This window comes from Mustela putorius, unplaced genomic scaffold (genome assembly GCF_011764305.1).
Source record: "Mustela putorius furo isolate JIRA1106 unplaced genomic scaffold, ASM1176430v1.1 tig00003850_pilon_pilon_pilon, whole genome shotgun sequence".
Lineage (NCBI taxonomy): Eukaryota > Metazoa > Chordata > Mammalia > Carnivora > Mustelidae > Mustela > Mustela putorius.
In genome coordinates this window covers 17,825,079-17,851,253 of record NW_025422002.1, presented here as the reverse complement: position 1 = coordinate 17,851,253, position 26,175 = coordinate 17,825,079, and the positions used below count along the sequence as shown (strand labels likewise).

At 41.5% G+C, this 26,175-nt stretch overlaps 1 protein-coding gene across 6 annotated transcripts in view; it reads left to right on the top strand.

Moving 5' to 3' along the window:
- Nucleotides 1-26,175, top strand: part of CHCHD6 (coiled-coil-helix-coiled-coil-helix domain containing 6) — a 244,154-nt gene that overhangs the window by 45,765 nt on the left and 172,214 nt on the right. The window lies entirely within an intron of this gene.

Sequence of the window (26,175 nt, the reverse complement as noted above, 5' to 3'; positions counted from 1 at the left end):
TTGGGAGACCCAGGTTTTTGGCTTTGTGGTCCCCTGAGGCCTCCCTTTTGTTATGGCTGCCCTGGGTACTGGTGGAGATCACTGGATGGGGCTGGTGAGAGGGGACACATCCTACCATCCAGCCCCTTCAGTGGGGCTGCCTGGGGGAAGGGCTCCCCTCTCTTCCTGTATTCTGCTCCCCATCCAGAAAGTTGCTGATAGCTTGGCTTGGGTCCAGAAAAATGTAGAGGAGGCACAGTTGGGATTAGATGAAGAATGAGAAATGTTGGGGTTTTATGCTGGGCTGGGCTGGACCTGGGCATTTACTCCTCAACCACAGGTTCCTTTGTTCCCAGAGCTGGTAAGTCCCATTGCCCTTCCTTGCCAAATACCTGAGGTCAAGGCCAAATTAAGAGCCGAGTCTTTGGTCTTCTTCCCTGGCTGGCAAATGGGAGGAGAGACAGTAGGACTCCTTCCACAAGCTTCTGAGGGAGCTGATGACACCCTCATGTGCCTTTTCCTTGGCTCCCTTTTACAAAACAAGCAGATTCTGACTTTACTGTGGGTGGATGGACTGCCATGGTTTTGGCAGCCAGGGAGATTTTTCAAGGCCCGGAGAAGAAGGGACACAGAGAAATGAGCTAACCTAGTGGTGACTTGAACTTCCCTTGGCAAATAGCTTGTTGGGTTTAAGGAACCCCCAGTTGGTATCTAAATAGACTTTCTTGCTCGTTTTTGCTGAGAGGCCAAGGTTCTGGCAGCAGGAGCTATGCTGTCCTTTTGTCCTCCTGAGGGTGGCAGAGGAGGGGTAAGCAGGGAGTTCTGGCCTGGTGCAAATCATCCTGATGGTATCCTAGTGAGCGTGTTGCAGCCTGCCCCATGCCTCCATCGCTCGGGCTTGCAGAGCACTGGCCCACACCGACACTGGGGTAGAGTCCCGCATAAGTCCTGGACAGGCCTGGGTGGAAACAGCTTCTGGGAGAGCTGGCCGAGTTGGCTCAGCCTTACTAGGCCCTTGGCACTCTTCTCCCACATCCTCATGCTCCTGCCCCCCTTTTCCACTTTCACCTTTTTACTCCCTTTCCCCCCACCCCGCCTCCCCCCACTGCTTTCTGGCATACAGGCTCGCTGCCCAGAGCCTCCATGGGCTACCTTTCTTTAGCGCTAAGTGAAGAAAGCGGCCACAGGCTTTGTTCTTCCTACTCTGTGAGCTGTAGCATTCCAGCATGAATCTCTGGATTCACCCGTGGGCACTGGGTGCTGTGGCACGTGTGCCAAGTCCCACTGGAGGTTGGTGCTGCCTGAGAGATTGGCAGTGGGGCAGCCTGGAGAAGCTCGTAAGGGCTGCTTTCCCTGAGTGGGCAGGGAGGACACATAGGGCTGTCTTGAGCCTTTATTGGGAAAATATTGCTTTGAAGGTGGTGTGCATGTTCCAAGAGAAGTTGGTGGGGCGGTGTGGGGGATGATTATTAGAATCATCTATGTGCTTCTTTAAAGAGTTCACGGTAGCACTGAACACTGGTGGGCCTGGTTTGGGCTTAGAGACAGATAAAGGAAACAACCTGTTCTGTGTTAATCCATCAAATAGTCACAGTAGATAGAACTTCACTTCTTTAAATTGGAGTCTGAAGTGCCCTAAGAGGGAGGTAGTGAGTAGCAGGAAAAGAAAATCTTATCTATGTTACTTCTATGTTACTTACACAAGTTGTGTGGCCTTAGTTGAGTATCTCTGGGCATCAGTTCCTCGATCTGTAAATTGGGGACAGGGTTATTGCAAGGGTAGAGTATAATCACACTCAGAGTGCCTTGCTCAGTGCTTCATATGTACTACGTCCTCCGTGTGCTGGCTTGTGGTCAGGTCCTTCAGCCTGTGCGGAGTGGTCACATCTCCCCATGCATGTCAGTGCCAGGACGCTCAGGGGCACCCTCTGAGCTGAGCTCTTTTTAAGGTGCTAGATGTGGCAGAGCTGGGAGTTAGGGAGAGAAGGCCAGCCTGTCTAGGAGTAAGCTTTCTGACGTTTCCTCTCCAAAGCAGGCTGCTTCGAGCAGCTCAGCTGCCAAAGTGAAAATCTTACGCGCTCACCCTAATTGGTTTTCAGGAGAGATTGATTTTTGCCTGTGTAACTGCTGCTAGGAACCCTGATGTCTCTCTCCTTAGGGATCACGTACTTCCAGATGAATTTTTTTTTAGCCATCACAGAGTCCATCCTCCACCTTTTCTGTAAGGATGCATTTAGGAGCCCGGGAGACGAAGGTAGGCACCTTCAGCCTTTTGGCCTCAGAGGCTGTCCCTTGGAAGGGTCCCCAGGTAAAGAAGCTGATGGCAGGCCAGGAGATAGCCACAAGGAGGAAGTGAGGCTGCTGTCAGTCTTCCTGGGTCTGGCTTCTTCCCAGCAAGGTAATGAGTGGTTGCATTCTAAAATCTGGGGGAAAGGGAGCCTGCAAGAGAATCAGGACTCCTCAAGTAGATGGAGAAAGAGAGCCTGGAGAAGAGCAAGCCAGCTGCCCTGGTTCCAGGGCAAGCTGAAGAAGGTGCATGGCACATAAATGGAACCAGAGAGAACCTGAGGAGGGAGAGGGTTAAAAGATGCTAGAGCTGAGTATAAATGCTTCTTACAGCTCTCCGCGGGGTCTGTTCTGTCTGGCGTGCAGAGGCAAGGAGGTACACAATTATAGATCATCAGAGCTGGGAACAGAGCAGGTGCCGAGTCTGTCTAGCTCAGCCCTGTCACTGTACAGGGGACCTGGGGCTCAGATGAGCTTAGCTGGCCTGTCTGAGGGCCTGAGCTAGTGCTTGCATCTGAAAGTCCCTGGACATCTGTCTTGGGCTCTGGGTTGATAGCACTGGCTGGAGGGTCATCTCTGAGGCTCTCCTGCACAGCGTGGCATCAGAAAGTGTCTTTCGTACTGTTCCTTGAAATCCGGTAGTTTCACTGAGCTCCTCAGGGATTCTGTAATATATCTGTATTGGAGTCAATGTAGCTCTTTTTTTTGGCAACCCGATTATTTAGGCCTGACAGATAGGCACAACTGTCTCATTAAATGCAGATATATTTGTGTGGCTTGAAAAAAAAATGGAATATTCCATTAGTCTAAAAAAAGAATACCGGTTGTTCCTTTTATTCAGAAACTCAGTGTATTAAAATTTGTTGTCATTAAATTTATTAAATGGGGAACAAGTATTATTTGTACCTTATTATTGTGAAATGCTCAGGTGTTCAAGGTGCTGTAGTATATCTGTGTGCATGTGCACACCCACCCCTGTGTGTGTAGATACAGCCCCTCCTTGTGCCTGGTCTTGTACTAGGTCCTTTGCATGTGATTTCTCAGTTGACCCTTCCAGAGCCCATGCTAAGTAGGGACAGTCTCTGCTCTGGTTTGCAGATGACTCTGAGGCTCGGGGAGGTTCAGTCACTTACCCAGAGCCCTGCAGCCAAACTGGGACATGAGGCCCAGTCATAGCAGCTGGTCTGTTGGTACTGATGCTGGAGAGCCAAATGAAAATTGCAGCAACAACACAGGGCAGACCTCCAGCCTTGTGCTGTAGGGCAGAGCTTCCCTCGGCGGCCAGGATTCTCAACCACCCTCTGCCTTACCTCCACCGTGCATGAGAATCTGGGGCAGAGGGAGGTGGAGAGAGGAAATAGAGATTGCAGGAGCCTCTTGGGTGATTCTGTTAAATACGCCCACTATTGAGAATCGATAGTTTTTGTAAAAGGAGAAAGATGAACATTATTAAAACACTTCTCCTTTGTCTCTAAAAGAACTGCTCGGGGAACCACAGGCTGTTGGAGCACCTGGCATCCTGACTGAGGGCAGCATCTGCTTTAACCTCTTCCTCACCCCTCCTGGACCTTGGAGGGTTTTCCACCACGACTCACGTGCTGCAGGTCACTGGGGATGTGGAATTACTGTCTCAGCAGTTTTCCAGGGCTGCATCCCCTTTGAAAACCCCTCTCCCTCCACTCTGGCACACCCACCGCACAGGCTGGAGGGCCTGGAAGGCCTTGGTTTCCTCGTCTGGAACACCCGGCAGCCTTACAGGGTACAAAGACTAACTGAGAAATGGTTCCTTGTCTGTTGACTCAACAAGTACCTGTTGAGTGCTTTCTGTATACCATGCTCTATTCTAGGCACTGGAATACGGTGTGGACAGTACACGGTCTCACCATTTGTGCTTGTGTTTTAGGTGTAGAATATAAGTACGGAGAGACACACAGTAAACACATAGATAATAGGTCAAATGATCATTTTTGATCAGATGATCAAGTGATCAGTATTGTGAAGAAAAACAGGGCATGTTTTCTGAGGACAGAGTATGAAGGTGGTTGAGCTATTTAACTTTTCTGTCAAGGTGAATACAACATTTTCAAATGTTAATTCACTGGCACTTTGTACATTCACATTATTGTGCGACTGTTACCTCTACCTAGTTCCAAAGCATTTTCTGATGAAAATCCCCCAAAGGGGCTCCACTGGGTACGCTTTTTTATATATGGGGAGGTGATAGTTGAGGTCACTTATCCTATCCATGAGGGTATCTAGGGCAGGAACTTTCGAGGTGGAAGGGACAGCGAGTGGGGAGGCATGGCTTCTTGAGCAAATCTGAGGAAGAACAGGAAGACCAGGAAGGCTGATCCACAGGAGTGGGGGAGGGCTGTAGGAGGTGAGTCGCATGGGCCTTTGGAGGCCACATGGTGATCCAGTAGACTGGGGGAGTGTTGGAGTTGGGTGGACCGCCCCAGGGGCATACTAGGCAGCAGGTGCTCACTAGTGTGCAGCATGCTTCCTGTGTGCCTCCCTGGTCCTCCACACATCCTAACTTCTTGGTTAGTCTTTGTCTGGAATCTGCATGTATCTTGTTAATGAAGGCAAGAATCATGTTACATGTGTTTGTTTGTATCCTTGTACACCTGTAAATGTGGTATTACACATTTCTACCTCTTCCTGTGTGTTTCCACATGGAAAAAAAAAAAACTTTAAAAAATCAAACACATATTTATGTTTTCCTTCATAAGACTACAGGTTGTGCTTGGGAACATTGCCTTAAGACAAAAAGATGTAACCTGTTTGGGGAAGGTCAAGGGAAAGATCTTTAAAATAAGTGAAGCGTGGGGGCAAAAGGAAGTAGGAATGTATTTCTTTGGAAGGACAGTCTCAAACATGAAAGGCTTCTGCACCTTGGAAGGTCAGGGCTGCATTTTTTAATGCTGTATACAGTTGATTGGGAAAGTGGAGAAAATGAACACAGGGTCCTTCACCAAACTCAAACCAGAGCCAGGACGTATTTCTTGGAACTCAAATAGGAAATGCTGCTCTCTCACAGCACAGAGATATCTTGGGAGAAACACCACAAATGGAATAGGCTAGAAACTTTGCCAGTTTTAAGAAAGGTTTAGATCAAAAGTTACATGGGTAAATGCCTTCCACGGCTGAGAAGTAAGCAAGAATTGGCAATGCAACACAACAGGGAATGGTGAGGACTAGGGCACTGTGGGGCTCACATGGCCCTTCTGTGGGCAGCCTGCTGTTGGCCAGATGTGTGGGCCCAGGAGTGCTCAGCTGGAGATGTGGGACTTGATGGAAATTTGTAAATGCAAGCAACTCTTCAGACTTTTAAAGAGAGGAGGAAGGTGCTGGAGGAGAGAGGGGAAACCATATGGTATTAACAAAACAGAACTGTTGGCTCAAGAAAGTCCAAAGGCCCACGGGGTTCCAACCTCTGGTTTGGATAAACCTACCTTCTTGTCGTTTGAGGGGAGTGTAGGTTGCCAGGAAGTTTTTGAGCTGGATTTCTGCAAGCCCTCTGTGGCCCTGTTGATAACCTTAAGTTTGTCATCTGTAAAACAGGCCACCACCAGCTGCTCTGTGTCCGTGGGGAGCTTTAAAATCTTGATTAAAAGGCCCCAGCTAAATAGAAAAGACACCCTTGGCGAATTGACAATCTTTCCATGGCCATCAGTGCCCATCAGCAGGTGCTGCCCCCGGTGTCCCCTCCAGCCTGTAGCTGTCTGCTATTTTTAGCTCTTCTGTAACTCCATTAACCATATCCACCTCCTTGTGCCACTTGTCTGTACGTTTAATTATGTAAATGGCATTACAAATCACAGTGGTGTTGAACTACATCTCATTTCTCAGAGCAAATCAGAGCATGTTACACTGTGTCTTGTTGACCATCCATTCAGCTGCAAGTAGGCTGAGTAGAAGGTGATTGCTTGCTCCTTAGGAGGAAATGGCTTGGGAGAGTGGGGGTCTCTGTAAAGGGGATCTCATGGGATGAATGTGGAATTGCTCTAAGCGGTTGACTTTTTTTCTTTTAACTTGAAATGTGGATTTTGTGTTTCTGTTAAGCCAGTTCATTGCTGACTCATTTCTAATACCTGGCTTTAATCCCCAAGCCACTTCTTAAGTTTGTGTTTGAGCAAGGAGAGATGTGTGGTCCTTGAAATGTGGAAGGAGGATGAAGGGGGCTGGCAAGACTGTCCACTCTCGGGTGCCCTATAGGAAGGACTGCTTTGAAACTACCACATAAACCTCCCCCTCTATTAGGTGACTGAATGCATTCTTCCAGAAAATCCTTCCACCTGTCTAACCAGCATGCTTACCTTGTAAAGTTAAGCTCCTTTTGATTGATCACCAGTAAAAAATAAGTGGTGAGTACCGCTCTTGAATCAGTCTTCACTTTCTTGCTCTTGGATCCAGTGTCTTCCTACATGCCCTATGGAAGTGTTCATTCTTCTCTGTTTCCTTCTTATAGCTCGCCAACAGGGCTGGACTTTCCTGACCTCTCCAGGGCAGCCCTGGTGGCCCTCCAGCATCCCTGTCTCCTCCTCTCAGCCTACTTCTACTAGGGGCTCCGATCTCTGACTACCTGCTCGTATATGGAATTTTCATGAGCTGGTGGTCAGCCTTGTTACTCTTCCACAGTGATTCTTCCTGCCTGCCAAACTACAGGGGTTTTGGGGGCTCACTCAGCCAGTGTTGCTGCCAGGGAGTTGCGTGTGTTACCCACAGGTTGTCCTCTCATCCCTGCACATTAGCACGTGTCTCATCTCCTACGAATGAGAACATTTCCTCCCTAACTACAGTAGAACAGTCAGAGTCTATGTCCAATATATGGGCCTTAGTTTTCCTGGATGGTTCAACTGTGTCCTTAATGGCTGTCTTTGAAAAATCCAGGGCTCAATCAAGGATTAGGCATCTATATATACCTAGGGACAACAAGGGACAGTTGCCTAGGCACTGTATAGTCTTTTATGACATTGACGTTGTCAAAGGGTCCTAGCCAGTGGTTTTGTAAAATGTCCCTCAGCTTATATGTTTCCCCCATAAGGCCAGTCCGGTTAAATGTTTTGATCAAGATGATTACGTAAGTGCTTGTGTTCTTCTCAGTGTTCCATATCCGGGGAGACAGGATGTCACCTAGTCTCATGTGTAATGTTAAATTTGTTAACTTGGTTATGATGTTGTATACCAGAGTTCTCTGTTTTAAAGTACCTCTGTTTTAAAGTACCTTTTCCCCCTTTGAAATTCGTAAGTAATCTGCAGGGTAATGCTTTTGGATGGTGTGGGGTATCTTGTTTCCAAACAGACTCACCCAGTAATTTTCTACTCATTCCATTCATAACAGTCTTTATGGTTTTTCTTCATTGTTTTATTTTGGTAAAATGCATATAGCATAAAATTGGCCATTTTAACCTTCTTCTTTTTTTTTTTTTTTGCGTCATTCCTAACAGAAAACCTATACCCACTAAACACTACCATGCTCCTTTCTGTCTCCATGAATTTGCCTACTCTGGGGACCACATATACACGGAATTACATAGTACTTGTCTTCCGTGACTGACTCATTTCACTTAGCGTGATGTCTTCCAGGTTCAGCCATTTTGCCGCAGGTGTCAGAATTTCCTTATGAAATAATACCCCATTGTATGTCTGGACCGTGTTTTGTATGTATATCTATCTATCTGTTGATGGACATTTGGGATGCTTCTCTCTTTTGGCTATTGTGAATAGTGCTGTGCGCATGGGTGTGCAAATACTCATTCAGATTCCTGCTTTCCGTTCTTTTGGGTCTGTCCCCAGAAGTGGAATTGCTGGATCATATGGAAAATCTATTTTTAGTATTTTGAGGAACTGCTGTACTGTTTTCCAAGGGGCTGCACCATTTTCTGCTCTTACCAGCAGTGTCTAAGGGTTCCTGATTCTCTACTTCTTGCCACAATTTATTCTTTTTTTAAAATTCTGTTTTATTAAAGTCATCCTAGTAGGTTTGAAGTGGTATCTCATTAGAGTTTTGATTTGCATTTCTCTAATAACTAGTGATGTTGCCTATCTCTTCATGTACTTCTTGGGGCCCAATATATTTTCCTTGGAGGAATGTGCATTTTAGATTCTTTGCCCATTTTTCAATTGGGTTATTTGTCTTTTTATTACCAGCTTATAGGAGTTCTTTATATATTCTGCACACAAATTCCTTACTAGAAATATGATTTGCAGATGTTTCCTTCCATTCTGTAGGTCATCTATTCACTTCCTTGATACTACCCTTTGATGCAAGAAGTTTTACATTTCAATGAAGTTCAGCTTACCCATTTTTTCTTTTGTTTTGCAAATGTTTGGTGTCATATCCAATTCAAAGGTTGTGAAGATTTATCTCTGTGTTTTCTTCAAAGAATCTTACAGTTTTAGCTCTTATACTAAGAGCCTTGGTTAATTTTGAGTTGATTTCTTTATGTGGTCTAAGGAGGAGTTTAGCTTCATCCTTTTGCATGTGGACATCCAGTGGTATGACACCATCTGTTGAAGGGACTGCTCTTTTCCCACTGAATGGTCTTAGTTCCTTTAGTTCCTTAGTTTCCATGAACATGAGGTGTTTTTCCATTTATTGAGGTCTCATTAATTTCTTTCAGCAATGTTTCGTAGTTTTCAATGTGCAAGTCCTTTGTATTCTTCCTAAACTTACTGCTAGGTATTTTGTTCTTTTAGATGCTATTGTAAATGAAAGTTCTTTCTTAATTCTCTTTTGTATTGTTCATTTCTGGTATATAGAAATGGGATTGATGTTTGAGTGTTGATGCTGTGCCCTGCAACTTTACTGAGCTTAATTATTAGTTCTAATAGCTTTTCTGTGGATTCTTTGGGATTTTCTATATAAATGGTCATGCTGACAAATAGTTTTCTTCATTTCCAATTTGGATTCCTCCTATTTCTGTTTCTTACCTAGTTGATCTGGCCAGAACTCCTGGTTCCAGTTTTGAATAGCAATGATGAAAGTGGGCACTTCTACTTTGTTTCTGATCTTAGGGGAAAGCTTTGACTCTTTCACTGATTGGCCGTGGGGCCAATGGGGTGTTTTTTTGTTTTTTTTTTTTTTTTACATATGGCCTTTATCATGGTGAGGAAGTCTTTTAATTTTATTTTTTGGGGAGTTTTCACTTATGAAAAGGTATTGGATTTTGTAAGATGCTTGCCTTTTCTGAATTAATTGAGATGACTTTGTTTTTCCCCCCTCTTCATTCTGTTGCTATAATGTATTGATTGATTTTTTTTCATGTTGAGTGGGCTTGCATTCCTGGAATAAATCCAATAGGTCATAGTGTTATAATCCTTATACTATGATATTGGGTTTGATTTGCTTTTATTCATAAGGGATAGTGACCTATAGGTTTTTTTCTTATAGTGTCATTGTCTGTTTTTTGTGTTGTTGTTGTTCATGTCATTATGCTGGTCTTACAGAATGAGTTAAGAAGTGTTCCCTACTAGGGTGCCCGGGTAGCTCAGTGGGTTCGGCCTCTGCCTTCAGCTCAGGTCATGATCTTAGGGTCCTGGGATTGAGCCCCACATCAGACTCTGCTCAGGGGGGAGCCTGCTTCCCCCTCTCTTGCTGCCTGCTTCTCTGCCTACTTGTGATCTCTCTCTCTCTCTCTCTCTCCCTTAAATAAATAAATAAATAAAATCTTAAAATAAAAAAGAAGTGCTCCCTCCTATGTGATTTTTAAAAGAGTTTGAGAAGGATTGGTATTAAATCTTTTTGAATATTTGGTTGAATTTTCCAGTGAAGCTGTCTGGTCCTGGACTTTTCTTTGTTGAGAGGTTTTTGATTACTGATTCACTCTCTTTACTTATAATAGCTCTTTTGAGATTTTCTGTTTATTCTTGATTCAGTTAAGGAATTTGTATGTTTCTAGAATTATGTACATTTCTTCCAGGTTATCCAATTTGTTGGCACATAGTTGTTTACAATAATTTCTTACAATCCTTTTTATTTTTGCAGAGTTAGCCCCCAATTTCATAGCCCCCATTCTCATTAGTTATTTGTATCTACTTTTTTTTCCTCCTTTATTAGTCCAAAGGTTTGTCAATTTTTAAAATCTTTTCAAAGAACCAATGTTTTGGTTTAACTCATGATCTATGATTTTTGTCTTCTCTATTTTGTTTACCTCCACTTCTAATCTTTATTATCTCTTTTCTTCTGCTATCTTTGGATTTAGTTTGCTCTTCTAATTCCTCAAGATATAAACTTAGGTTATTGATTTGAGATATTTTTTCTTTTTAATGTAAGCATTTATGTTAAATTCCTCTTGAAGCACTACCTTTACTATATTCCGTACATTTTGCTGTGTTGTTTTCATTTTCATCCATGTCCAGGCATTTTGTCATTTCCTGTCTGTTTTCTTCTTTGATCCATAAGTTAAGAGTATATTGTTTACTTTCCACATATTTGTACATTTTTCAGTTTTCCTTTTCTTACTGATTTCTGACTTCATTCCATTGTGGTTAAAGAAGATACTTTCTCTGGTTTCAATCTTTGAAAATTTGTTGTGACTTGTTCTGTGGACTTAACATACTGTCTATGGTGGAGTGTTCAACGTATGTCTGGTAGGTCTAATTGGTTTATAGTGTTGTTCAAGCCCTCTATTTTCTTATTGATCTGCTGTCTGAATGTTTTATTCATTATTGAAAGTGAGGCATTGAAGTCTCTATTATTGTAGAATGGTGTATTTCTCTCTCTTATTCTGTCAGGATTTGCTTCATATGCTTTGGGGCCCTTCTTGATGTATCTATGCTTATAACTGCTATTTCTTGATGAATTGACCCTTTTATCAATATGTCCTTATTTGTTTCTTGTGACTATTTTTTACTTCAAGTCTCTTTATGCTTGACATTATTATAGCTATATGATATCTTTTTTGCATGTGATATCTTTTCTTATTCTTTCAGTTCAACCTCTGTGTTTTGCATTAAAGTAGTTCTCTTGTAGATAGTATGTAGTTGGACCATTGTTTCATATCTCCTGCCAGTCTCAGCCTTTTGACTGGAGTGTACATTCACATTTAAAGTAATTACTGGGAAGGAAAAACCTAATCCTTCCATTTTGCTTTTTGTCTTCCATATGCTTTATAGTTGTTTTGGACCCCCATTTTTTCCCATTAATGCCTTCTTTTGTGTTTACTTGATTTTTTTTAATGTGGTGAACCAATTTGATTCTCTTCTCATTTCTTTTTGTGTGTAGTCTTTAGATTTTTTTTCTTTGTGGTTACCATGGAGATTGCATTTAGCATCCTAAATTTATAACAATCCGATTGAATTGATACCAGCTTAACTTCAGTAGCATAAAAAAACTCTGCTCCTAATTTAAAAGACAGAAAGTAGAATAGAGGTTACTAAGGCCCGGGGGATAGGAAGAAGAGGAGTTACTTGTTTGAATTGATACAGAACTTTTTCTATGGGATGATGAAAAGTTCTGGAAACAGATAGAGCTGTAGTTATACAATATTTTAAATGTAGTTAATGCCAATGAAACTGTACACTTCATACTGGTAAAGTGACAAAGTTTATGTTATGTATGTTTTATGGCAATAAAAAAGTTAAAAAACACTTCCTAGACAACTTTGTCTCCCTCTTTATGTTATGGTTTTCCCAAATTGTATTTTTATATATCATATGCCTAGTAACAAATTTTTAATTATTTTTAATGCATTTTTCTTTTAGATTACATAATGAATAAAAAATGGAGTTACAAATTAAAAATACAATAATACTGAGTTTTATATTTGCCTGTGTATTTACCTTTACTGGAGGTCTTTATTTCTTATCCAGCTTCAAGTTACTCTTTAGGTATCTTTTCATTTTAACCTGAAGGATTCCCTGTATTAAGAAATGTGGGTCGGGGCGCCTGGGTGGCTCAGTGGGTTAAGCCGCTGCCTTCGGCTCAGGTCATGATCTCAGGGTCCTGGGATCGAGTCCCGCATCGGGCTCTCTCCTCAGCAGGGAGCCTGCTTCCCTCTCTCTCTCTCTGCCTGCCTCTCCATCTACTTGTGATTTCTCTCTGTCAAATAAATAAATAAAATCTTTAAAAAAAAAAAAAGAAATGTGGGTCAAGTCTAGTGATAATGAACTGGTTCAGATTTTGTCTAGGCATGTCTTAATGCCTCCTTCAGTTTTTGAAGGACATTTTCGCAGGGTATGGAATTCTTGGTTGGAAGCTCTTTTCTTTCTATACTCTAAATGTGTCTTCCCATTGTCTCCTAGCTTCCATGGTTTCTGAGAAGAAATCCACTGTTAATCTTTTTGAGGCTCCCCTATATATATCAAGTACCTTCTCTTGCTTTTTGAAGATCTCTTTAATAGTTTGATTATAATGTGTTTTGATGTGGGTATTTTAAAATTCATTTTACTTGAAATTTGTTGAGCTTTTTGAATTTGTACATTTATGTCTTGCATCAAATTTGGCGAGTTTTAACCATTATTTCTTTGGATATTCTTCCTTCCCCCTTCCCTCTTTCTTCTTCCACAGAAACTCCCATAGTGCAGATGTTAGTGTCCCACAAGATCCTGAAGGCACTGTTTCTCTTTCCTTCTTCCTTTTTTCTTTCTGCTCCTCAGACTCAATACTTTCTATTGTCCTATCATAATGTTTGCTGATTCTTCCTTCTGCACACATGGACCTGTGGTTGAACCCCTGTAGTGAATTTTCACTTCAGCTGCAGAATCTTTGGTTGGTTCTTTTTTAATAGTTTCTATGTCCTTCTTGGCATTCTCAGTTTGTTTATGTATCATTTTTCTGATTTCCCTTGTTATATGTCCACGTTTTCCTTTGTCTCTTTGAACATGTTTAAATGATTTTTATGTAGTATGTCTGATGCCTGGGCTTTTTGGGAACCATTCTATGAATTAATTTTGTTCCTTTAAATGGGCTATACTTTCCTGTTTCCTTGTATGCCTTTTGATTTGTTGTTGTTGTTATTGTTGTTGAACACTGGACATTGGAGTATACTAATGTTATAACTCTGGAAATCAGATTTTTCCTTTTCTCATGGTTTGCAGTTTAAAAAAAAATTTTTTTTAAGGCTATAGCAGTCCACCTGTTTAATGATTTTTCCAAACTATTTTTTCAAAGACTATATTCCTTGTTGTGTATAGTAACTGAAATTTCTGTTCCTTTAGTTTCTGTCAGCTAATATTTTGACAGGAGCCCTTTAAATGCCAAAGGCTTAAATAACAACAATTACAACACACCAGAAAATAAGGAAAAGCAAAACAACAATTGAGACACTTTCCTAGTCTTGGCAGATTTGCTTGTGCTGGGGTACCCTTTCAACAGTTTGGCTTCTATTGAGCTTGGAAATTAGCTCAATGTGAAAAGTTGGGGCCTTCTCAAGTCTTTTCTGAGTATGTGACTTGCCCTTGGCCTATGTGTAGCTTTCCAAATTTTCCTGTATATATGGATTTTTTAAAAAGATTTTATTTATTTTTAAAGATTCTTTTATTTTAGGATGAGAGAGAGGAAGAGTACACAAAAGCAGTGGGTGGTGGGGAGAAGGGGAGAGGGAGAGAGAGAATCTCAAACAGACTCCCCAATGAACGCAGAGTCTGATGCAGTGCTCAAACTCATAACCATGATGTCATGGCCAGAGCCAAAATCAAGAGTTGGATACTCAACTGACTAAGCCACCCTGGCGCTCTGATTTTTGTTTTGTTTTGTTTTAAGTAATCTCTACACCTAACATGGGGCTCACACCTCAGTCCTGAGATCAAGGGTCACACACTCCATTGACTGCACCAGCCAGGTGCCCCCTGTATATATGGATTTTTTTAAATGTCCTAATGTTTCAAAGTATCTCCCCCAACTTTTCATCCTAGGTGGTCTACTATCTGTGTGACCTGTTATAATTTTTCTTAGAACCACTTGCTCCCTTTTTAGCCTAAATGCTGAGTTTGCTAAGACAGGAGAGCTGTGCCTTGCGTAAGTCCTTCAGGCAGCCCCCAGACAGGTTAGAACAATCATACATAGTAATTTACAAGTAAGATCTATTCCCTCTGCAACTGGAGACCATGGTTCCACCTTGGACACAGGGACTGCTACTGAGCCGTGGCAGGGGTAGGACATATAAGAATGTTACAAAGCCGTCCTGCTGTTTTCAAATTGCCCTTTTCTTGATTCAGCATTCTCTCGGTTGCTGTAAACATTGGACTGCTTTTCAGAGCTTTGAAATAGTTGGTTCTGATAGTTTCTGCTTGTTTTTCAATGTTTCTGTGGGAAGATAAGAGGTTGGAGCTACTTTCTCTGCCATTTTTCCTTTCCATTGATGATTCTTGTCTGAATCGATGTGCTGGTGCTTGCAAAACGGTCATTTTGTATTTCTGTAATTTTTTCTACATTTATTAGTTGGTATACTCCTGTTTAAAAAGAGAACTTTACTTTCTGGGTAATTGGTATTGATATGGATTTAGATATTTGAACAGCTTATTATTTTAAATAATTTTAGTGAGGTATAACTTAGAGTAGAGTCTACACAATAAGTGTTCAGGTTGATGACCTTGACAAATGCAACGTGTAATGACCTATAGCCATCACCTCAATCAAGTTGTGGAACGTGACCTTCCCAGAAAGTTTCCCATGCTCCTTTGTGATGGTTTTCTTGTTTTTGCATTTTATTTTAGAATAATTATAGATTCACAGGAAGTTGCAAAGATAGAAGAGAGTGGCCCCATGTATCCTTCATGGAGATCCACCCAAAGGTTGCATCTTGCATAAAGGTGGTACAATTTCAAAACTGGGAAATCGACATTGGTACAATGTATAGATAGAGTTCTGTGTCACCGTGTACATTCCTGGAACTGGGGGTTCAGGCTTTCCACTGGGCTTTTGGTGATACCACTCTGGCTAGGGTGCTCTGCATGTGGTCTCCACTTAAATTGCAGGAGTGCAGGAGGGTAGACCTCACTACTGCTGGATTGGGGTCAAGGATCTGCCTTTTCACCTGGTCTTCTCTGACACTACCCCAGCAGGGACAGTTCATAGCATCTTGGTGAGGGTAGCAGTCCAAGCTCCCCAGTGGGGGTGGGACTGTGTTTTTTTTCTGTGGTGTTAGACTGGGTAGGCTTGTTATCATCTAAAAGTTTCTGTCTTGCCTGGTCCTTGGACTAGAAAAAGCAAGCCTTTCTGGGGGGCTTTTGGGCTTTCATTGACATTTCCTTGAGCACTAAGTCCATGATATATGAAGCAAAAAGAAACATTAGGAAACTCTTGGCTGTGTCATTCTTTGGGTCCAGGCCCCTAGCCAGACCCTTCTCCTGCTTTCAGATTTTATGTTTGTTTTGCATGTGTAATGTGTAGAGTTTTTAGGTGTATTACCAGAAGGAATAGGAAGAAATATATCTACTCCCGCAGTGTCTTATTTTTTAAGACACAGATTTTGAAGGTTTTTGACACATACTGTTCCATAAAATGATAATGCCAGTTTTTACATTCCTACCAACAGTGTATGAGAGTGCATGCGGCCATCACTGGGGATTATCAGCTTTTTAATCTTTGTTGATCTGATAGGCAGAATTGATGTCTCCTAGTATTAATTTTCGTTTCTTTGGTTTCAAGTGGAGGTTGAATATTTTTCATGTTTATTGGCCTAAGTTCCGCTCCCTCCCCGCCCGCCTTGAATTACCTCTTCTCTGAGAGAGAGAGAAAATTGAAGATGGAGAGTGACGGGTAATCTGCTGCTATAGTAATAATGGTCCAGGCAGGAGACAGAAACCACAGCAATTATTTAAACAGAGAGAGCTTATTATTAAGAATCGATAATGACGTAAAATTAACTAGGTTATCGAAGGGTCAGATGGGAACACTGAGGTATTATGGAGTGAGCATTGCAGGAAGCAGTTCTCATCTCTTGGACTGGGGGATCAAAGAGAAGAGTTGCAGTTATTAAAACTCAGACAGTGAAGGGAAGGGCCCCATGGAAACTCGGAGTTTCAAAGAGTGGTGCTGCTCAGTTGGGGCTTTTGTCTGCTGTGGTAGGAAGCATGAAGTCCATGGAGAACCTGCAAACTGGAATCGGCTGTTGCTGCAGAGAGGCACTGTGCTGCCAGAGAGAGACTATCGCTGGGGTGCTGGTGCTCAGGACTGGAAGGACTGGAGAAGCACACGGGAAGAATGTGCAAGTCTTTCTCCTTCATCCTTGCTGTTTCAAACCTTCTGGTGCCCCTTGTTGTAAAGACTCTAATGGAGCCAGCTGGCCAAGCCCAAATGTGATTTGCAAGATCCCAGGCCCAGCATCACAGAGACCAGTATGACCTGAGAAAGAAGAACTCAGTGGTCAACATGGCTGCCACGCCCTGTGGGTGTTGCCTGTGCCGAGGATGGGGCGGGAGACCTGAATCTGTTGTGCCCTGCTTGTCTTGGTTCTTCTCTTCTCCATCTTGCTTGTTACAGTGGGTACAATTTCAGTGCTTAAATTTGTTCTTTGTACAACATGGCCCCTCACTGTATTTCACATATGTCTGCTGTGCTCTGTGTATATTGTATAGGTACAGTCCTACATAGAAGATGTTGTAGTTTTTCAAGGGTCATTTTAATTACATCTGATTCTCCCTTTACTTTAGAACTTCTCTCCCGTTTGCCATTTGGTCCAGTAAGATGGGACTTGAGTTTGTATTCCAGTCAAACCAGAGACTCCCTGTGGCTGGAACTTAAGTGCATACACATCTCTCATCTACACCCCTGTTTATAATGCCCGTTTGGGTAGATGTAACATTTGTAAGGATTGGACCATATTTGTCTTGTCCACAGGGTCTCAGCGTACTTGTCCAATCAGTTATTGTTGAATTAAAATTGATAACAGCAGCAGCAAGAATATTCTTTTTACATATAAAATTAGTCATCTAATTCTCACATCAGCCTTGTAAGTAGTTATCATTACCATATTTCATTAGTTCTGAGGGGAACATTTTTTCACATTTTAACATCTTTGAATTAGGGATGCATTTTATATTCAGCGATGTCTTGTAACTCATTTTTTTTTCTTGGTGATAATGGAATAATGGTTCATCTTATAGTCGATGGTGTATTAGATTCTATTAAATTTGGTGTCATTTCCATTTTGTAGATCAGGAAAAGGGGCACAAAGAGCCCTAGGCTAGAAAGTGGCATATCTAGGCCGAGCAGCCTAGCCCTCCAGTCGGGTTCCTGCTGTACCTCCCTGTCTCCCTTCTCTGAACCTCTGCCGAAAATGGCCTCTGTGCCATCTTACCTGTCTCCGCCTTGTCAACTCTCCCAGTGTGGCTTATACTCCACCTTCCTTGCCAGCCTTCTCCTCTCCATGGTATCCTGCTGGAAAGCTGTCATTTCTTCTGTTCTCCTTTGAACTCCATAGCATTTCCTTATTGCTGGTTGTCTAGGTCTTTTATTTAGCAGCGTTTCATTTTCTGGGGTATCTAGACCCCAAGTCAGCTAGAAACCATACATGGTCAAAATTACTCTGTACACCCTTTAGGAAGGAAGGCTGCGCTATGTTTTGGAGTCCAGGGCACTCAGGTTTTTCTACCGTGTTAGGTGAATCACTGTTTTTCATAGCTCAGTACCAGATGAGATAGTTGGCTTGTGTTTTGAGACCGTGTTGTAGGAAAAATACTGGCCTTCAACAGTAGACTTGCACTTGGGAGTGTAATGAGATATTCATGCTCTAGGAGGCTCACAGGTACTGATGTGAAGTGCGGGAGGCAGATCTTCTGCTTACACAGGAACACCCATGACCCACCTTCCATACAGGGCTCAGCACATGGCCAGGCATGGCAGAGTGCAGCAGGCACAGTGGGCTCTTTCCCAAGGCATGTGTTCATCGAGAACAATGGGGCTCTTTCTCCATTTTTAAACGTAAAAACTTTTTTGGTTTCATTTTAGCTCTTTTACTGAGATAGATTTCACATACCATATATTATCTCTCTTTTAAAGTGTCCAAGTCAGTGATTTTTAGTATGTTCATGGGGTTGTGCAACTGTCACCACAACCTAAGCATAGACCATTCTCATCACCCCCAGAAGATGCTCTTTGCCTGGTGTCAGCCACTCTCCATTTCCCCTGACATCCCATCCCTGGGCAGCCACCCGTCTGGTTTCTATCTCTATGTATTTGCCTATTGCGGACATGTCATAAGCAGAATTATACAATATGTGGCCTTTGTGTGACTGCATTATCCTTAAGCATTTGGCTTTCAAGGTTTATTATCTGTGCTGTGGCATGTGTCAGTACTTCATTCCCTCTTATTGCCAGACAATATTGTATGGTTATACCACATGTTATGTATCTGTCAATCAGTTGATGGACATTTGGGCTATTTCCACTTTTTAGCTATTATGAGTAATGATGCTGTGAACATCTGTGTACAAGTTCTTCTGTGGACATATGTTTTCATTTCTCTTGGGTGTATACCCAGGGCTGGAATTGTGGTGTCATATGCTAATTGCATGTTTAACCTTTTGAGGGATGGGCCAGATTGTTTTCCAAAGTAGTAGCTGGCATCATCTCATATCTCCACATCTTCACCAGCGCTTATCATTCACAAGCTCATGTCATTTGAGTATAGACATCTAGTGGGTGTGAAGTGGTATCTCAATGTGGTTCTGATTTACATTTATCTTTCATTTCTGTTTCATTCTCATTTCATTCATGTTCTCATTGGCTATATGTTGTTGTTTTTTTGTTTGTTTGTTTGTTTTTTAAAATTTTTTATTTTTTATAAACATACATTTTTTATCCCCAGGGGTACAGGTCTGTGAATCACCAGGTTTACACACTTCACAGCACTCACCAAAGCACATACCCTCCCCAATGTCCATAGTCCCACCCCGTTCTCCCAAAGCCCCTCCCCCCAGCAACCCTCAGTTTGTTTTGTGAGATTAAGAGTCACTTATGGTTTGTCTCCCTCCCAATCCCATCTTCTTTCATTTATTCTTCTCCTACCCACTTAAGCCCCCATGTTGCATCACCACTTCCTCATATCAGGGAGATCATATGATAGTTGTCTTTCTCGGCTTGACTTATTTCGCTAAGCATGATACGCTCTAGTTCCATCCATGTTGTCGCAAATGGCAAGATTTCATTTCTTTTGATGGCTGCATAATATTCCATTGTGTATATATACCACATCTTCTTGAACCATTCATCTATTGATGGACATCTAGGTTCTTTCCATAGTTCAGCTATTGTGGACATTGCTGCTATAAACATTTGGGTGCATGTGCCCCTTTGGATCACTACGTTTGTATCTTTAGGGTGAATACCCAATAGTGCAATTGCTGGGTCATAGGGCAGTTCTATTTTCAACATTTTGAGGAACCTCCATGCTGTTTTCCAGAGTGGCTGCACCAGCTTGAATTCCCACCAACAGTGTAGGAGGGTTCCCCTTTCTCTGCATCCTCGCCAGCATCTGTCATTTCCTGACTTGTTGATTTTAGCCATTCTGACTGGTGTGAGGTGATACATCATTGTGGTTTTGATTTGTATTTCCCTGATGCCGAGTGATATGGAGCACTTTTTCATGTGTCTGTTGGCCATCTGGATGTCTTCTTTGCAGAAATGTCTGTTCATGTCCTCTGCCCATTTCTTGATTGGATTATTTGTTCTTTGGGTGTTGAGTTTGATAAGTTCTTTATAGATTCTGGACACAAGTCCTTTATCTGATATGTCATTTGCAAATATCTTCTCCCATTCTGTCAGTTGTCTTTTGATTTTGTGAACTGTTTCCTTTGCTGTGCAAAAGCTTTTGGTCTTGATGAAATCCCAATAGTTCATTTTTGCCCTTGCTTCCCTTGCCTTTGGCGTTGTTCCTAGGAAGATGTTGCTGTGGCTGAGGTCGAAGAGGTTGCTGCCTGTGTTCTCCTCAAGGATTTTGATGGATTCCTTTCGCACATTGAGGTCCTTCATCCATTTTGAGTCTACTTTTGTGTGTGGTGTAAGGAAATGGTCCAATTTCATTTTTCTGCATGTGGCTGTCCAATTTTCCCAGCACCATTTATTGAAGAGGCTGTCTTTGTTCCATTGGACATTCTTTCCTGCTTTGTCGAAGATTAGTTGACTGTAGAGTTGAGGGTCTATTTCTGGGCTCTCTATTCTGTTCCATTGATCTATGTGTCTGTTTTTGTGCCAGTACCATGCTGTCTTGATGATGACAGCTTTGTAATAGAGCTTGAAGTCCGGAATTGTGATGCCACCAACTTTGGCTTTCTTTTTCAATATCCCTTTGGCTATTTGAGGTCTTTTCTGGTTCCATATAAATTTTAGGATTATTTGTTCCATTTCTTTGAAAGAGATGGATGGTACTTTGATAGGAATTGCATTAAATGTGTAGATTGCTTTAGGTAGCATAGACATTTTCACAATATTTATTCTTCCAATCCAGGAGCATGGAACATTTTTCCATTTCTTTGTGTCTTCCTCAATTTCTTTCATGAGTACTTTATAGTTTTCTGAGTATAGATTCTGTGCCTCTTTGGTTAGGTTTATTCCTAGGTATCTTATGGTTTTGGGTGCAATTGTAAATGGGATTGACTCCTTAATTTCTCTTTCTTCTGTCTTGCTGTTGGTGTAGAGAAATGCAGCTGATTTCTGTGCATTGATTTTATATCCTGACACTTTACTGAATTCCTGTACAAGTTCTAGCAGTTTTGGAGTGGAGTCTTTTGGGTTTTCCACATATAGTATCATATCATCTGTGAAGAGTGATAATTTGACTTCTTCTTTGCCGATTTGGATGCCTTTAATTTCCTTTTGTTGTCTGATTGCTGAGGCTAGGACCTCTAGTACTGTGTTGAATAGCAGTGGTGATAATGGACATCCCTGCCGTGTTCCTGACCTTAGCAGAAAAGCTTTCAGTTTTTCTCCATTGAGAATGATATTTGCGGTGGGTTTTTCATAGATGGCTTTGATGATATTGAGGTATGTGCCCTCTATCCCTACACTTTGAAGAGTTTTGATCAGGAAGGGATGCTGTACTTTTCAAATGCTTTTTCAGCATCTTTTGAGAGTATTATATGGTTCTTGTTCTTTCTTTTATTGATGTGTTGTATCACATTGACTGATTTGCGGATGTTGAACCAACCTTGCAGCCCTGGAATAAATCCCACTTGGTCGTGGTGAATAATCCTTTTAATGTACTGTTGAATCCTATTGGCTAGTATTTTGTTGAGTATTTTTACATCTGTGTTCATCAAGGATATTGGTCTATAGCTCTCTTTTTTGATGGGATCCTTGTCTGGTTTTGGGATCAAGGTGATGCTGGCCTCATAAAATGAGTTTGGAAGTTTTCCTTCCATTTCTATTTTTTGGAACAGTTTCAGGAGAATAGGAATTAGTTCTTCTTTAAATGTTTGGTAGAATTCCCCCCGGGAAGCCGTCTGGCCCTGGGCTTTTGTTTGTTTGGAGATTTTTAATGACTGTTTCAATCTCCTTACTGGTTATGGGTCTGTTCAGGCTTTCTATTTCTTCCTGGTTCAGTTGTGGTAGTTTATATGTCTCTAGGAATGCATCCATTTCTTCCAGATTGTCAAATTTGTTGGCGTAGTGTTGCTCATAGTATGTTCTTATAATTGTCTGTATTTCTTTGGTGTTAGTTGTGATCTCTCCTCTTTCATTCATGATTTTATTTATTTGGGTCCTTTCTCTTTTCTTTTTGATAAGTCGGGCCAGGGGTTTATCAATTTTATTAATTCTTTCAAAGAACCAGCTCCTACTTTCGTTGATTTGTTCTATTGTTTTTTTGGTTTCTATTTCATTGATTTCTGCTCAGTTCTTTATGATTTCTCTTCCCCTGCTGGGCTTAGGGTTTCTTTCTTGTTGTTTCTCCAGCTCCTTTAGGTGTAGGGTTAGGTTGTGTACCTGAGACCTTTCTTGTTTCTTGAAAAAGGCTTGTACCGCTATGTATTTTCCTCTCAGGACTGTCTTTGTTGTGTCCCACAGATTTTGAACCGTTGTATTTTCATTATCATTTGTTTCCATGACTTTTTTCAATTCTTCTTTAATTTCCCGGTTGACCCATTCATTCTTTAGAAGGATGCTGTTTAGTCTCCATGTATATGGGTTCTTTCCAAACTTCCTTTTGTGGTTGAGTTCTAGTTTTAGAGCATTGTGGTCTGAAAATATGCAGGGAATGATCTCAATCTTTTGATACCGGTTGAGTCCTGATTTAGGACCAAGGATGTGATCTATTCTGGAGAATGTTCCATGTGCATTAGAGAAGAATGTGTATTCTGTTGCTTTGGGATGAAATGTTCTGAATATATCTGTGATGTCCATCTGGTCCAGTGTGTCGTTTAAGGCCTTTATTTCCTTGCTGATCTTTTGCTTGAATGATCTATTTCAGTGAGGGGAGTGTTAAAGTCTCCTACTATTATTGTATTATTGTTTATGTGTTTCTTTGATTTTGTTATTAATTGGTTTATATAGTTGGCTGCTCCCACATTGGAGGCATAGATATTTAAAATTGTTAAATCTTCTTGTTGGACAGACCCTTTGAGTATGATATAGTGTCCTTCCTCATATCTTATTATAGTCTTTGGCTTAAAATCTAATTGATCTGATATAAGGATTGCCACTCCTTAGCATGGTAAATTCTTTTCCATCCCCTCACTTTAAATCTGGAGGTGTCTTCGGGCTTAAAATGAATTTCTTGGAGGCAAGATATAGATGGGTTTTGTTTTTTTATCCATTCTGATACCCTGTGTCTTTTGACAGGGGTATTTAGCCCATTAATATTCAGGGTAACTATTGAGAGATATGAATTTAGTGCCATTGTATTGCCTGTCAGGTGACTGTTACTGTATATGGTCTCTGTTCCTTTCTGATCTACCACTTGTAGGCTCTCTCTTTGCTTAGAGGACCCTTTTCAATATTTCCTGTAGAGCTGGTTTGGTGTTTGCAAATTCTTTCAGTTTTTGTTTGTCCTGGAAGCTTTTAATCTCTCCTTCTATTTTCAATGATAGCCTAGCTGGATATAGTATTCTTGGCTGCATGTTTTTTTCATTTAGTGCTCTGAAAATATCATGCCAGCTCTTTCTGGCCTGCCAGGTCTCTGTGGATAAGTCAGCTGCCAATCTAATATTTTTACCATTGTATGTTACAGACTTCTTTTCCCGGGCTGCTTTCAGGATTTTCTCTTTGTCACTGAGACTTGTAAATTTTACTATTAGGTGATGGGGTGTGGGCCTATTCTTACTGATTTTGAGGGGCGTTCTCTGAACCTCCTGAATTTTGATGCTCGTTCCCTTTGCCATATTGGGGAAATTCTCCCCAATAATTCTCTCCAGTATACCTTCTGCTCCCCTCTCTCTTTCTTCTTCTTCTGTAATCCCAATTATTCTAATGTTGTTTTGTCTTATGGTGTCACTTGTTTCTTGAATTCTCCCCTCGTGGTCCAGTAGCTGTTTGTCCCTCTTTTGCTCAGCTTCTTTATTCTCTGTCATTTGGTCTTCTATATTACTAATTCTTTCTTCTGCCTCATTTATCCTAGCAGTGAGAGCCTCCATTTTTTATTGCACCTCATTAATAGCTTTTTTGATTTCAACTTGGTTAGATTTTAGTTCTTTTATTTCTCCAGAAAGGGCTTTTATATCCCTCGAGAGGTTTTCTCTCATATCTTCCATGCCTTTTTCGAGCCCGGCTAGAACCTTGAGAATTGTCATTCTGAACTCTAGATCTGACATATTACCAATGTCTGTATTGATTGGGTCCCTAGCCTTCGGTACTGCCTCTTGTTCTTTTTTTTTGTGTTGAATTTTTCCGTCTTGTCATTTTTTCCAGATAAGAGTATATGAAGGAGCAAGGAAAATACTAAAAGGGTGGCAACAACCCCAGGAAAATATGCTTTAACCAAATTAGAAGATATCACAAATCGTCCGGGTGGAGAAAGGGAATAAAAAGAGGTTCAAAAAGGAAGAAAGAAAGAAAAAAGAAAAGAAAAGAATTTAAAAAAAAGAAAACAAATAAGAAAAATATGAAAAAAGAAAAAATATATATATTAGATAAACTAGTTAAAAAACATTAAAAAAGAAAAAGGTAAAAGTTAAAAAAAAATTTTACCAGAAGGCAAAAAAAAAAAAAACAAAAAATGAAAAAGAAAAAAATTAAATTAACTGCAAGACTAAAAAAAATCACAGGGAAAAAGCCATGAGTTCCATGCTTTGCTTTCTCCTCCTCTGGAATTCTGCTGCTCTCCTTGGTATTGAAACCGCACTCCTTGGTAGGTGAACTTGGTCTCAGCTGGATTTCTTGTTGATCTTCTGGGGGAGGGGCCTGTTGTAGTGATTCTCAAGTGTCTTTGCCCCAAGCAGAAAAGCACCGCCCTTACCAGGGGCCGGGGTCAGTAATCCGCTCGGGTTTGCTTTCAGGAGCTTTTGTTTCCTGAGCGCTTTCGGTAGAGTTTGGAGGACGGGAATACAAATGGCGGCCTCCCGGTCTCCAGCCCAGAGGAGTTGAGAGCCCGGGACCCCACTCCTCAGTGCGCCCTCAGAGAACAGCGCCCAGTAACTCCCGTCTATCTGACCTCCGGCCGCGCTCCGAGCTCACCCAGCCTGCGACCGGTTCAAGGTAACACCGAGCTGTGATCTTACTGTCGGCTCTGTCTCTGTGCGCTGTAAGGGAAGAAAAAGACCTGGGGCCGTTTGACCCAGCAGCATGTGTTGAAAAGACTGTTCTTTCTCCATTGAGTTGTTCTGAGTATTTAGTTTTTTGCTGGACTAGATAGTTGATTTCAGAATAGATAAAAGTATGTATGAAGCACTTCTACTGTATATTTATCTTATCTGCCCCAGTAGGTTATAAACTCCTTAGGGCAGGAAAAAGTCATTTTTTATTTATCTTTAACTCCCTTCAGCATCCAGCTCAGTCTGTAATATATACTGGACTTCTGAGTGTTTCAGAGTGTGTATAGAGACCTGATCGATGAGAGCATGAGAAAATATTCCTCCTGATGGAGTCTCAAGTGTCTCCTAGATCTTGCCAATGAGTTCACATCACTAATACTGTAATAAGCGAATCATATAGGGATTAGGAATATTTTCAATTTTATTTTAACTTCTTACTACTTGAAAAACAAATTCTTGTCAGTCTTTCTCTTTTTTTAAATGGAGTGCACCTGTCAGGTTTGGAGATCTAGCCATCTAGTATTTAAGAATGTCTTGTTTTCATTGTATCCATTTTTACTTGTAGCTTCTATTAATGACAAGTGATAATGATCTTCCATGTTTTCTAGTTATGTAAAGTTTTAAAATCAATGTCAGTAAAAAAGTGAGATTTGTTTTTAAGAAAAATATTAAATAAAGTGATGCACAGATGTTGCAAAAATCACCAGGGGGCACTCAAATAATGAAAGTTAGGGATGCACCTAAGGGAGGGTTCCTCCTCTATTTTATTTTTTCTATTCATTTCTTCCCTTTTCATTTTATTTTTGAGTGGGTAATATTTTGATATGACTCAAAAGCCAAAAAGTACAAGAGGCATACAATAAAAAAAATCCTCTTCACTCTATTCCTCTGGCCACCGGCTCCCTGCCTTGACTTACTGATTTCTGATATATTTGTCCAGAGGTTGCTGATGCATATACAAGAAAATGTTCCTATATAATCTCTTCCTGCTGCTTAACACAAGTGACTCCTTGCTCTTTGCCTGGTTTTCCCTTGCCTTGGAGGGTTGTTCTTAGCCTGGGCTAGTCTGGTTGTTCTTGACCTGGATACCAAGTCCTCATACTGGTGTTCCTGTGGTCACAGGGCATTGAGTCATACACCAGTGTCTCAAGCAGAAAGGGGCAGGGACATGGGTCTGTCTCCTTTCAGGCAGGACAGGTGCCCAGTGACTTACACACAGGTCTCCCTGGCAGGAAGTGGGGCATACAGCCATCTCAGAACCAATTACTGGCAAGAGAGAAC